This window comes from Aegilops tauschii, chromosome 7, assembly GCF_002575655.3.
Source record: "Aegilops tauschii subsp. strangulata cultivar AL8/78 chromosome 7, Aet v6.0, whole genome shotgun sequence".
NCBI classification, from domain to species: domain Eukaryota; kingdom Viridiplantae; phylum Streptophyta; class Magnoliopsida; order Poales; family Poaceae; genus Aegilops; species Aegilops tauschii.
In genome coordinates this window covers 648,010,706-648,020,847 of record NC_053041.3, presented here as the reverse complement: position 1 = coordinate 648,020,847, position 10,142 = coordinate 648,010,706, and the positions used below count along the sequence as shown (strand labels likewise).

Here is a 10,142-nt window from a genome sequence, read left to right as displayed (position 1 = left end):
CATAGATAGTACAGGATATGGATGTAATAAATGTGATCACTGATATATTAGGATGTAATAAATGTGATCAACAAAGGATTTGGACGCAATTAACAACCAAATAAATTTGACCACAATTATTTTGTATATTAGAGTAAAACTTAGTGGGGATTAACTACCATTAATACTTCTAGATAAGGATATGGATGTAGTCAAATGGCAATCATTTAATATTTCTATTTTTAGAAGTGTTAATAGTTCTATATATGGATGTGAATACTTACATCATAAGAAAGACATGTCAGTGGTTGCACAGAAGGATGTTAATGCATTCACATATGTATATTTGGACGATAGTTAATAGTATCCATAAACAAGCACCTTTTATGAGTTATTTATGTTAATTCTTACTAAAGATTTACATAGTCTTAGCATAGTCAAATAGCACTCCCATACAACCCTTTTATTCTATATAAGGGGAGTACAACTTCTCATATCCTACACCAATATGCTGTTAGCCAACCGTACCTGTAAATCTCTAGTTTTCTGTAGATACTTGTGCTTCCTATTTGTAGTAGTAAGTTTCTTCCTCTTTGTCCACATTAGTATGCCGAGGAAAGAGCGGCGGTCAGGTGTGGCATACATCCATAATGACAAAAACCGTGATCTCACCTTCTACAAGCGACGCTCCAGTTTGTTCAAGAGGGCGACTGACATCTCTGCCCTCACAAGGCTAGGGTTGCAGTCGTCCTAGAGACAAACAATGGAAAGATGCACTCATTTGGGACGCCATTGGCCGATCCCATTGTTGATGCTTTCCTATTTGGAGATCCACCAGCAGTTCCCTCCGCCAATGAGGCAACCACTGCTAGGATTGGAAGCCTACAAAACGAGGTGGCTCAGTTGGACATGGAGAACATGAACGAGGAAGACCGAAACCAACTTTCCATTCTTCGTATGAAAAGTATCCAAGAAGAGAATCCAAGTATGGTGGCAAATCTTATCTTCACGAAGGAACAAGATCTCGGTCTTGAAGATCTAAATAAGATCTTCAGTGAGCTCTCTCGAGTCCAAAAAGACATTAGATGCTGGCTACCTCCATTGCATGTTCGTGAAGCCAAGACCAGTGGCACATGTGTGGTACAAGATCTGCAACTACCAAGTGTTCTGCCGACGGATCACTTGGGTACTACTCATTCACTAATGCAGTCATCATGGCCTCACAATCTCTCACAACTCCAGCCACCTGCAGATCCACTACCATCACAACCGGAACAAACTTCGACACCACTTTTTCCTATGAAGGTACCACAAATGTTTGATTTTGCACCACCATCTTTAGCTCCACACTTGGCTTCCCATGTCCAACCCATACCAAATCAAGTACATGAGCAAACTCAACTAGAGGAGTTGCATGTTCAGAACTATGAAAGTCCTTGCAACATAGTGCAACCACAACAAAGTGATGCAAACCACGACTCAACATCGGGGCAGAATTTGGAGGCCTCTCCACTGTTGGGGTACTCGAGTGGCGTTGCTTTTCCTATTGATGACCCATTTAACAGTGAACAATGGGATTATGCTCTATTAGATCAGTCGTTCTACAATACTTTCCTAGGGATTGATGATTACTTAGGCTCTAGCGGTACCGATCTAGGACAGTCTTCCATGGTAAATGGTGGATGGTTTGATGTGCCGCCCTCTTCCATTGAACAAGATATTGATGGTCTTATAGACTATGGAGAGGTTTTGTAGATGCTATTTAGCGCTTACATTTAAGAGCTATATTGAAATAAAATAATTTGTTTCCAAATTCATTACCGTTTGTACTATTTTCTTAATTAGGGTCTTTGGGAAAAATATGCATGCTAAGTGTTCCAGGTCTTGGTCCATGATGTGTTTTCACCAATACCTCCAGTTTTGTTGTTTTTTTGTTGTTGTTTAGATTATTGTCATCTTACGAATGAAGGAAGTGGAACATGTATTACAACAATGCACCTCTTATAATATTGTGAGGCAAACATTAGCATGCCAACTAAAAAACAGAAGCCATGCTCATTAAATAAATTAATTAAAAGATAGAAAACAAATCCAAACTTCAACTCAAGAGACTAGAATCCATTACTTCCGATTGCGTAACACTACCAAGAACAACAACTGCACCTCATATGAATTAATGAATATGAGAAATCAAGGTTTTCTTAATAGACGTGAATATGCCTGATCAAGAAATTAGAACCTTAGTGGACATGTGAAGAGACAGTGGCCGCCTATGATCCATTGATACCACATATGCACCATTAACAACATTGAAAAGTATCGTGGATCTAGAGCTCTCCATGAATATATTGTAAATTGACTTAATTTTAAAGTATGTCATTAATCATTGCAATTACAACAAACTTACAAGGACATAACGAGCAGGAATTAAGCTTGAGGATGCTTGATATGTCTCCAACGTATTTATAATTTTTGATTGTTCCATGCTATTATATTATCCATCTTGGATGTTTTATATGCATTAATATGCTATTTTATATCTTTTTTTGGGACTAACCTATTAACCTAGTGCCCAGTGGCAGTTGCTGTTTTTTCCTTGTTTTTTGCCCGGCCCCATATCCACCCCGTATTTGGCCTGGATATGGTGGGTGCCGATCAGCCTGGGCGTTTGAAACCCGTTTGAGGCGTCCGCCTGAGTCGAAAAAACGTGACCGGGCGGCCCGCCCAAGCGTATGAGGCGGGTTTGAGAGGTTCGGCTGCAGATGCTCTAACTACTCCAATTTGTTGGTCAACGCTTTATATCATAGTTTTAAAAACCAGATCAGTGACTAAACTAGCGAAATTGTCGGTTCATGTTTTCATCGATTGATTGGACCGCCGGTTCACCGGTTCGTCGTCCGTTTTTTAAGGCTACAAAAAGTATTTTATTTAGTAGTAAAACATGGTCAAATAAGCTCATTTCCAGTTCTTTTACAGCATCATGTACCTTTTTGGGGGATGAGTGGATGACAGCAAGTGAACTAGGCCGCTGCCTGCTGGTGGTACTCGAGCAGCCACGCACGCATTGGGACGGCCGCTGGTTTTTATCCAATCCAATGTGATTGTGATGCGTTTACGGCGCTGCTATGTCTAGCTTTTAGCGAGACAGTAGCTCGAGGGATCCCGTAGTGGCCCTGCCAGTAGGGAGTCTTGCTTTGTTTCGTTTGTTTGTGTTTATTTTTTTTATATATTTTATATTTCTAAATATTTTTGAGTATTAGTTTATTTATTTATTTTATTTTATTTAGTTTTTAAAATGTTGATCAGCATTAAAAAGTCTTCTTGTAATGTAAAAAAGTTGTTTGCGTAGTTTGTAGAAAATGTTCACACTATTCAAAAAATGATTATCATATTTGAAAGATGTTCATGTGTTTAAAAATAAGTTCGCGGCATTTTAAAAAACAATTCATACAATGTTAAAGTTTGTCGAAATTTTCGTAGCACTTAAAAACTGTTTGATCTTAGGTGACATTGCGAAGATAGCATCATTGTACACGACCTAAGGTAGCTAGCTCTGTACGAGTGTGTCATATGGGAGGGCTGATGCATGATGCACTGCTGATGGCCCACATGACTCGAAACGACAACGGATGTATCACTGGCAGTGCCAATGATACCTGTCATTGTTGGCACCGACATATCGAAGTACTACAAGTGAAATATTATATTTTAGAGTTATATTTTCGAAATTTATGTAATAAAAATAATATTTAAAATATTCCCTCAAATGACAGGGAGTATCTTGCTTGTGTCCATCTAGTGGCCCTACAACCACCCGAAATCAGAAGGGAGTACCTTGCTTTTGTACACCCCAAAGAGTGTTGGAAACGTGACATGCACCCGCACCCATGTGTGCAACGAGGCGGCCCGAGTCCTATGGCGCCCATGCTCCCGCGCACGTTGCCTCCGCCCACGTAGCCACGCTCGGCATTATCTTCGGTTATGTTATAACAGTAGGCCATGACTCCTTGTGAGCATCAGTGTATATAAACACTTGTAATCTGCGATGATCAATATACAGAGAGTTCATCTATCTTACTTGGTATCATCTTTTTCCGATCCTGCTTCCGCCATGAGCATCCGCTGCTCCTTTCGCCGCACTCGTTCGTTCGGGGATGCCGACGCCGTCTTCATCCTGCCGGAAGTCGCCCCCAACCCCGCGCCGGCCGCTCCGGCTGCTGCCCAGCCGGTGCTACCCGCCGCCCCGGTGCCCCTGTCGCCGAACGCCCGCGCTATGCGCCGGGCTCCCGCTGCTCTCGTGGTGCCACCACTAGTAGAAAAAGGGGCTTTTGTCCCGGTTGGTGAGGGCCTTTGGTCCCGGTTTTTGAACCGGGACTAAAGGGTCGTTAGTAATGCCTCCCCCTTTTAGTCCCGGTTCATGTAATGTTAAACTAAAGGCCGCGGCCACGTGCATCAACCGGGAGTAAAGGAAATTTTATGATTTTTTTTGAATTTTTTTAAAAATTTTTGATTTTTTTTATTTTCAAATTTCTGAATTTTTTTAACCTCTAATCTCTAATCACCACCCCTCATCACTGCTCAATTTATCCTCTAATCTCTAATCACCCCTCATCATTCCAAATCATCTAACTTCCCGGACGGTCACCCATCCTCTCACTACTCCAGCCTGAGCACGCTTAACTTCCAGGTTCTATTCTCCCTCGTTTCCAAGTCTGCACTTGTTGTTTTCCTGACAATAGTAAGATGTCAATCCTATTAACCCTCAGGAATTTAGCTTCAGCATGAAGTGACACATTTCCCTGTTTGAGTTTGAAACTATTGTTTTAAAAAACAATAATTATTTAGTAACACTAATATTTCTTGAATAATTAGTTTGACCAGTGTTTGACCACAGTTTGACCAGATTTGACCAAAATTCAAAAAAACTAAAATAATTATTTAGTAACACTAATATTCTAGAATAATTAGTTTGACCATTGTTTGACCAGATTTGACCACATTTTTTCCAAAAAAAAATTCGAAACCAATTTTTTTCTGTTACTAGTGGCGCACCTAGCAAACGGTGTGCCACTACTAAGTTTGAAATTTTTGGAATTTTTTTGCCTCTAGACCTTAAAAGCCCCGTAACTTTTTTCTGTTAGGTTTTTGAGGATTTTGAAAATGTTTAACGGGGTTTGCCCGGTTAAAATCGAATGTAACTTTTCGAGTAGATGATTTTTCATATAAAAAACTTTTTAATCCGAGTTCGTATGCAAAAGTTATGCCCATTTTACAAATTCCAGAGAGATTTTGCAAATAAAGTCGAAATTCATATTTGTAAATTTTCCCAACAACTAGACCACATATCACATGGGAAACTTATTTTATTTTATTTTTTTTGACATTTCCATCATTTTCTTTTGTTTTTTCTAAAACTGAAAAGGCGGTCCGGGGGGTAGAGTTTGAAAATGGGACCTTTAGTACCGGTTCGTGCCATGAACCGGTACTAATGCCTCAAAGGCCATTAGTACCGGTTGGTGGCACCAACCAGGACTAAAGGGACCTTTAGTCCCGGTTGGTGCCACCAACCGATACTAATGGGCATCGCACCTTTTAGTCCCGGTTCGTGGCACCAACCGGGACTAAAGGGCCCAGGTGAACCGGGACTAATGCCTCAGCCGCATGAACCGGGACCAATGCTCACATTAGTCTCGATTCGTGACTGAACCAGGACTAATGTGAATCTTGCTCTGTGACCAAAGCCCTGTTTTCTACTAGTGCACCCATGGTGCAGCCCCTCCGCGCCGTTCGCCCTCACGCCGAAGCGCTTGCGATCCGGCCACCCCAGGTTCCCCCTGCGCCTCTCCCATCGATGCACCATATTAACATCACGTCGTACATCCCCTTCAAGCTCTCCCTCGACTCTGGAAATTATTCCAAGTGGCGCCACCTCATTTGGCGCAATGACGACATCACGATTGTCCTGTGGGTGTACGGGACGATCTCCGACGAGCTGTACGACACCATCCAGACGCCGGAGGCCACGGCCTTTCACCTCTGGAACTAGCTCGAGGTCTTCTTCTGCGACAACGCCACCGGCAGCACCGTCCACATCGGTGCCGACTTCCGCGCGACGGTGCAGGGCGACATGACAATCGCCAAGTATTGTCGCCGCCTCCAGCAGCTCGCCTCCGTCATGGACGACGTGGGTGAACCGGTCATGGATCGGTCGCTCACTCTGCAGCTCATCCGCGGCCTCAGCCGCCGCTTCCACGTCATGGCCACTCTTCTCCCGATGAAGCAGCCGTTCCCCACCTTCCTGCAGGCGCGGTCGCGCTTGCTCTTGGAGGAGATCGGCCTCACCGAGCAGGAGCGGGCCGCTGGCGCCACGGCGCTCGCCGTCGGCCACGGCAGGTCCTCCTCGTCCAGCGGCGCGTCCGCTGGAGATCGCGCGCCTCCTGCATCACCGTATGACAAGGGCAAGTCTCCTGCCACTAGCGGGGGCTCGGGCAGTCCCTCCGGCGACCGCCAGTGCGGTGGGCGCGGCCATGGCCGCGGGCGCGGCCGTGGTCACCCCAGGGCCTCCAGCTCCACCGGCGGGCGCGGCCAGCCGGCGGAGCAGCCCTGGATGGGCTACTTCGCCCCCTTTGGTGCCCCGCTGCCCACGCCCCAGAAGTGGCGGGCTCCCTGGACGCCGCCCAACGCCGCGGGTGTTCTTGGACCTCGTCCCGCCGCGCCGCAACACGCCTACCCCGTCATCAGCTCGTCCTCCTCTGCCCTGCAGTACGACCAGCAGGCGCTCCTGTCCCAGTTCGCCAACATGCAGGTGCAGCAACCGCCATCCGGGTCCGAATGGTACATGGACACCGGCGCCACCTCGCACATAGCCGGGACGTCAGGTACCCTCACCACTGTCTCCCCTTCATCGCATTATCGATCTAGCATAACTGTCGGCAATGGTTCTGTACTCCCTGTTGTTTCATGCGGCTCTACTTCCCTTCCTCCCTTTCATCCAAGGTTTTGGTTACCGGTCGAAATTTCAAGATTTCCCATGGTTACCGCGTATTTCCGTGCCCCTCGGTAAATCACCATACCAAGCAAAAAATACCATTTTTTTGAAATTTTTGAATTTAAACACTCGATTTACAATTAAGTACGTAGGTTCTAATTAATGTCATGAGAGTTGGTTCTGGCGTGTTGGTAGCAACCTAGTTCCTGTTTTGAGAGGTCTCTAGTTCGAATATTCGTTCATTCACTTATTTGAATTCATAATTCAACTATAAAATTCGCTCGAAATATTCTCGGTATTGCTTTCATCTCAATGAAATACTTATTTCCCCCGGCATCATAAAAAACCTTATTTCTGTCCGTCGTTTTACTCGTGACAATTGGTGTATTGTGGCCTTTGACCCATTTGGCTTCTCTGTGAAGGACATGGCAACGGGGAAGGTGCTCATGAGGTCCAGTAGCTCCGGCGATCTTTACCCATTTCTTCAAAATAATGGCGGCTCTCACGCGTTCGCCGTCTCAAGCAATGGCGACTTGTGGCACTTGCGGCTTGGCCACCCTAGTCGTGTTTCCCTTTCCACTTCAGCTTCGAACTTTCTTGATTCACGTAATAACAACTCTTAAGGTTCTGCGGTGTGTGAATCTTGTAAAATTGGCAAGCAACCACGTTTACCCTTTCATGATTCTGTTTCCCGTACTACTGCCCCTTTCCAACTAATTCATTGTGATTTATGGACGTCACCTGTATGTATCTGGTTACCAATAATATCTCATTCTATTTGACGATTACACGCATTACTCTTGGGCCTTTCCCTTAGGCAACAAAAGTGACACTGCTGCCACCTTACAACGTTTCTTCTCTTACGTTCTCACCCAATATAACCTCTCTATCAAATGTGTGCAGTGCGACAACGGCGGGGAGTTCCTCTCTCACACTCTTCGTGCCTACTTCTCCCGCCTCGGTGTCTTCTTCCGCCTCTCGTGCCCTCACACGTCGCCACAGAACGGCAAGGCCGAACGCCTTTTGCGCACCACCAATGACGTTCCCCGCACCCTTCTCATTCACGCCCACATGCCACCCGAGTATTGGGTCGAAGCCCTACACACCGCCAACCACCTCATCAACCGGCACCCCTCTTCTGCTGTCAACAAATTCACACCATATTTCCTCCTACATGGCCACCATCCCACAAATGACCACTTACGCGTTTTCGGGTGCTTATGTTTTCCCAATCTCACTCACCTAGCGCCGCATAAACTGGCTCCCTGATCCACTCCCTGTGTACACCTTGGCTACCCACTCGAGCACAAAGGCTACCGATGCCTTGACCTTCGCACTCGCCGCGTCTACATCTCCCGTCACGTAGTTTTTGACGAAGCCATCTTTCCCTTCGACACACCGAATCACCCAATCCCTCCTCCCGCACCGGATCCTGCTCCCCACCCAGCGACCAACCCAATCCTACCTACCTCGTACGATCCACCGCAGGTCGTCCCGGGATCAGCGCCGCCGATTCCCGCCCAGTGCATCCCTCGGACCCCAGCCGCCCCGCGCCTACCCCCACCAAGTACCCCCACCAGCCCGCGGCGCTCGCCCGAGCCCGCACCTTCCCTGCGCGGCCCCAACCCAACCACGCCACCTGGCCGCATCCCACGCGCCGCGGCTGCACCCACACCCGGCCCCTCCCCGGTCGCTGTCATGTCCGACACCCCGCCTCGATCCTCCTCGGATCACGCGCCCGATTCCCCCTGGCGCGACCCCACCACTACCTTCCCCAGATCGCCCTTCCGCCAATCTCGCCCCGCCAGTCCAGCCACACCTACCCCCACGCGCCGTCCGGGTACAGCCACCCGCAAACTAGCACCCCATGCATACACGCGCCAAGTCCGGGTTTTCTCTTCCCAAAACGCACGTTAGTCTCTCTGTTACTACGCCGATCAGCCCCATTCCTTCATCCTACCGCGCTGCACTTAAGGATCCGAACTGGGCCGCTACTATGCTTGACGAATATAATGTGTTGTTGCGGAATGACACTTGGTCGTTGGTTTCTCGTCCTGCAGGTGCTAATGTGGTGAGCGGCAAATGGATATTCCGGCACAAGTACAACACAGACGGGTCCTTGGCTCGGTACAAGGCGCAATGGGTTCTCCGCGGTTTCACCCAACAGGCCGGGGTTGACTACGGTGAGACGTTCAGTCCCGTTGTCAAGCCCGCCACCATCCGCGTCGTCCTCAGCCTCGCCACCAGCAGCTCGTGGCCCATACATCAACTCGATGTCAAGAATGCCTTCCTTCATGGGCATCTCGCCAAGACGATGTACAACACTCAGCCTGCTGGCTTCGTTGATGCGGCGCGCCCTCGGGACGTGTGTCGTCTCAACCGGTAGCTCTACGGGCTCAAACAGGCTCCGCGGGCGTGGTTCTCGCGGTTCACTTCGTACCTCTATACCCTCGGCTTCTAGGGCTCCAAAGCAGACTCCTCCCTATTTTCGCTTCATCGCAGCACTGCCACAGCTTACCTCCTTCTCTACGTAGATGATATTATCCTCACAGCCAGCACGCCCGCCTTCCTCCAGTCTATCATCGCCTCTCTCCACCGTGAGTTCTCCACGACAGATATGGGCTCCCTCCACCACTTTCTTAGCATAAACGTCCACCACACATCCAGCGGTCTCCACCTCTCCCAGGAGCAGTATGCGCTCAAGATCTTGGATCGCACTGGCATGCTCAACTGCAAACCAGTTTCCACCCCCGTCGACACAACATCCAAACTCTTTGCCACCGCCGGACCGGCGTTCCACGACCCATCGCTGTATCGCAGTCTCGCCGGTGCCTTACAGTACCTCACTCTCACTCGACCGGATCTGTCTTATGCCGTGCAGCAGTGTGGCTTGTTTATGCATGATCCCAGGGACGCTCACTATCAGATGGTGAAGAGGATCCTTCGTTATGTTCGAGGGACAACTCATCTCGGCTTGCACTTCTTCCGCTCTGCCTCCACCGACCTGACCGCCTACTCGGATGCGGACTGGGCAGGGTGCCCGGACACCCGAAAGTCTACGTTCGGCTTTGCGGTCTACCTCGGCTCCAACCTCGTCAGCTGGTCCTCGAAGCGCCAGACCACCGTCTCCCTCTCGAGCGCGGAGGCTGAGTACAGGGGCATCGCCAACACTATT

At 48.1% G+C, this 10,142-nt stretch overlaps 1 pseudogene; it reads left to right on the top strand.

The window, feature by feature from the left end:
- Positions 1-446: 446 nt before the first annotated feature.
- On the top strand, positions 447-1,896 carry LOC109779282 (uncharacterized; annotated as a pseudogene).
- Positions 1,897-10,142: the final 8,246 nt, after the last annotated feature.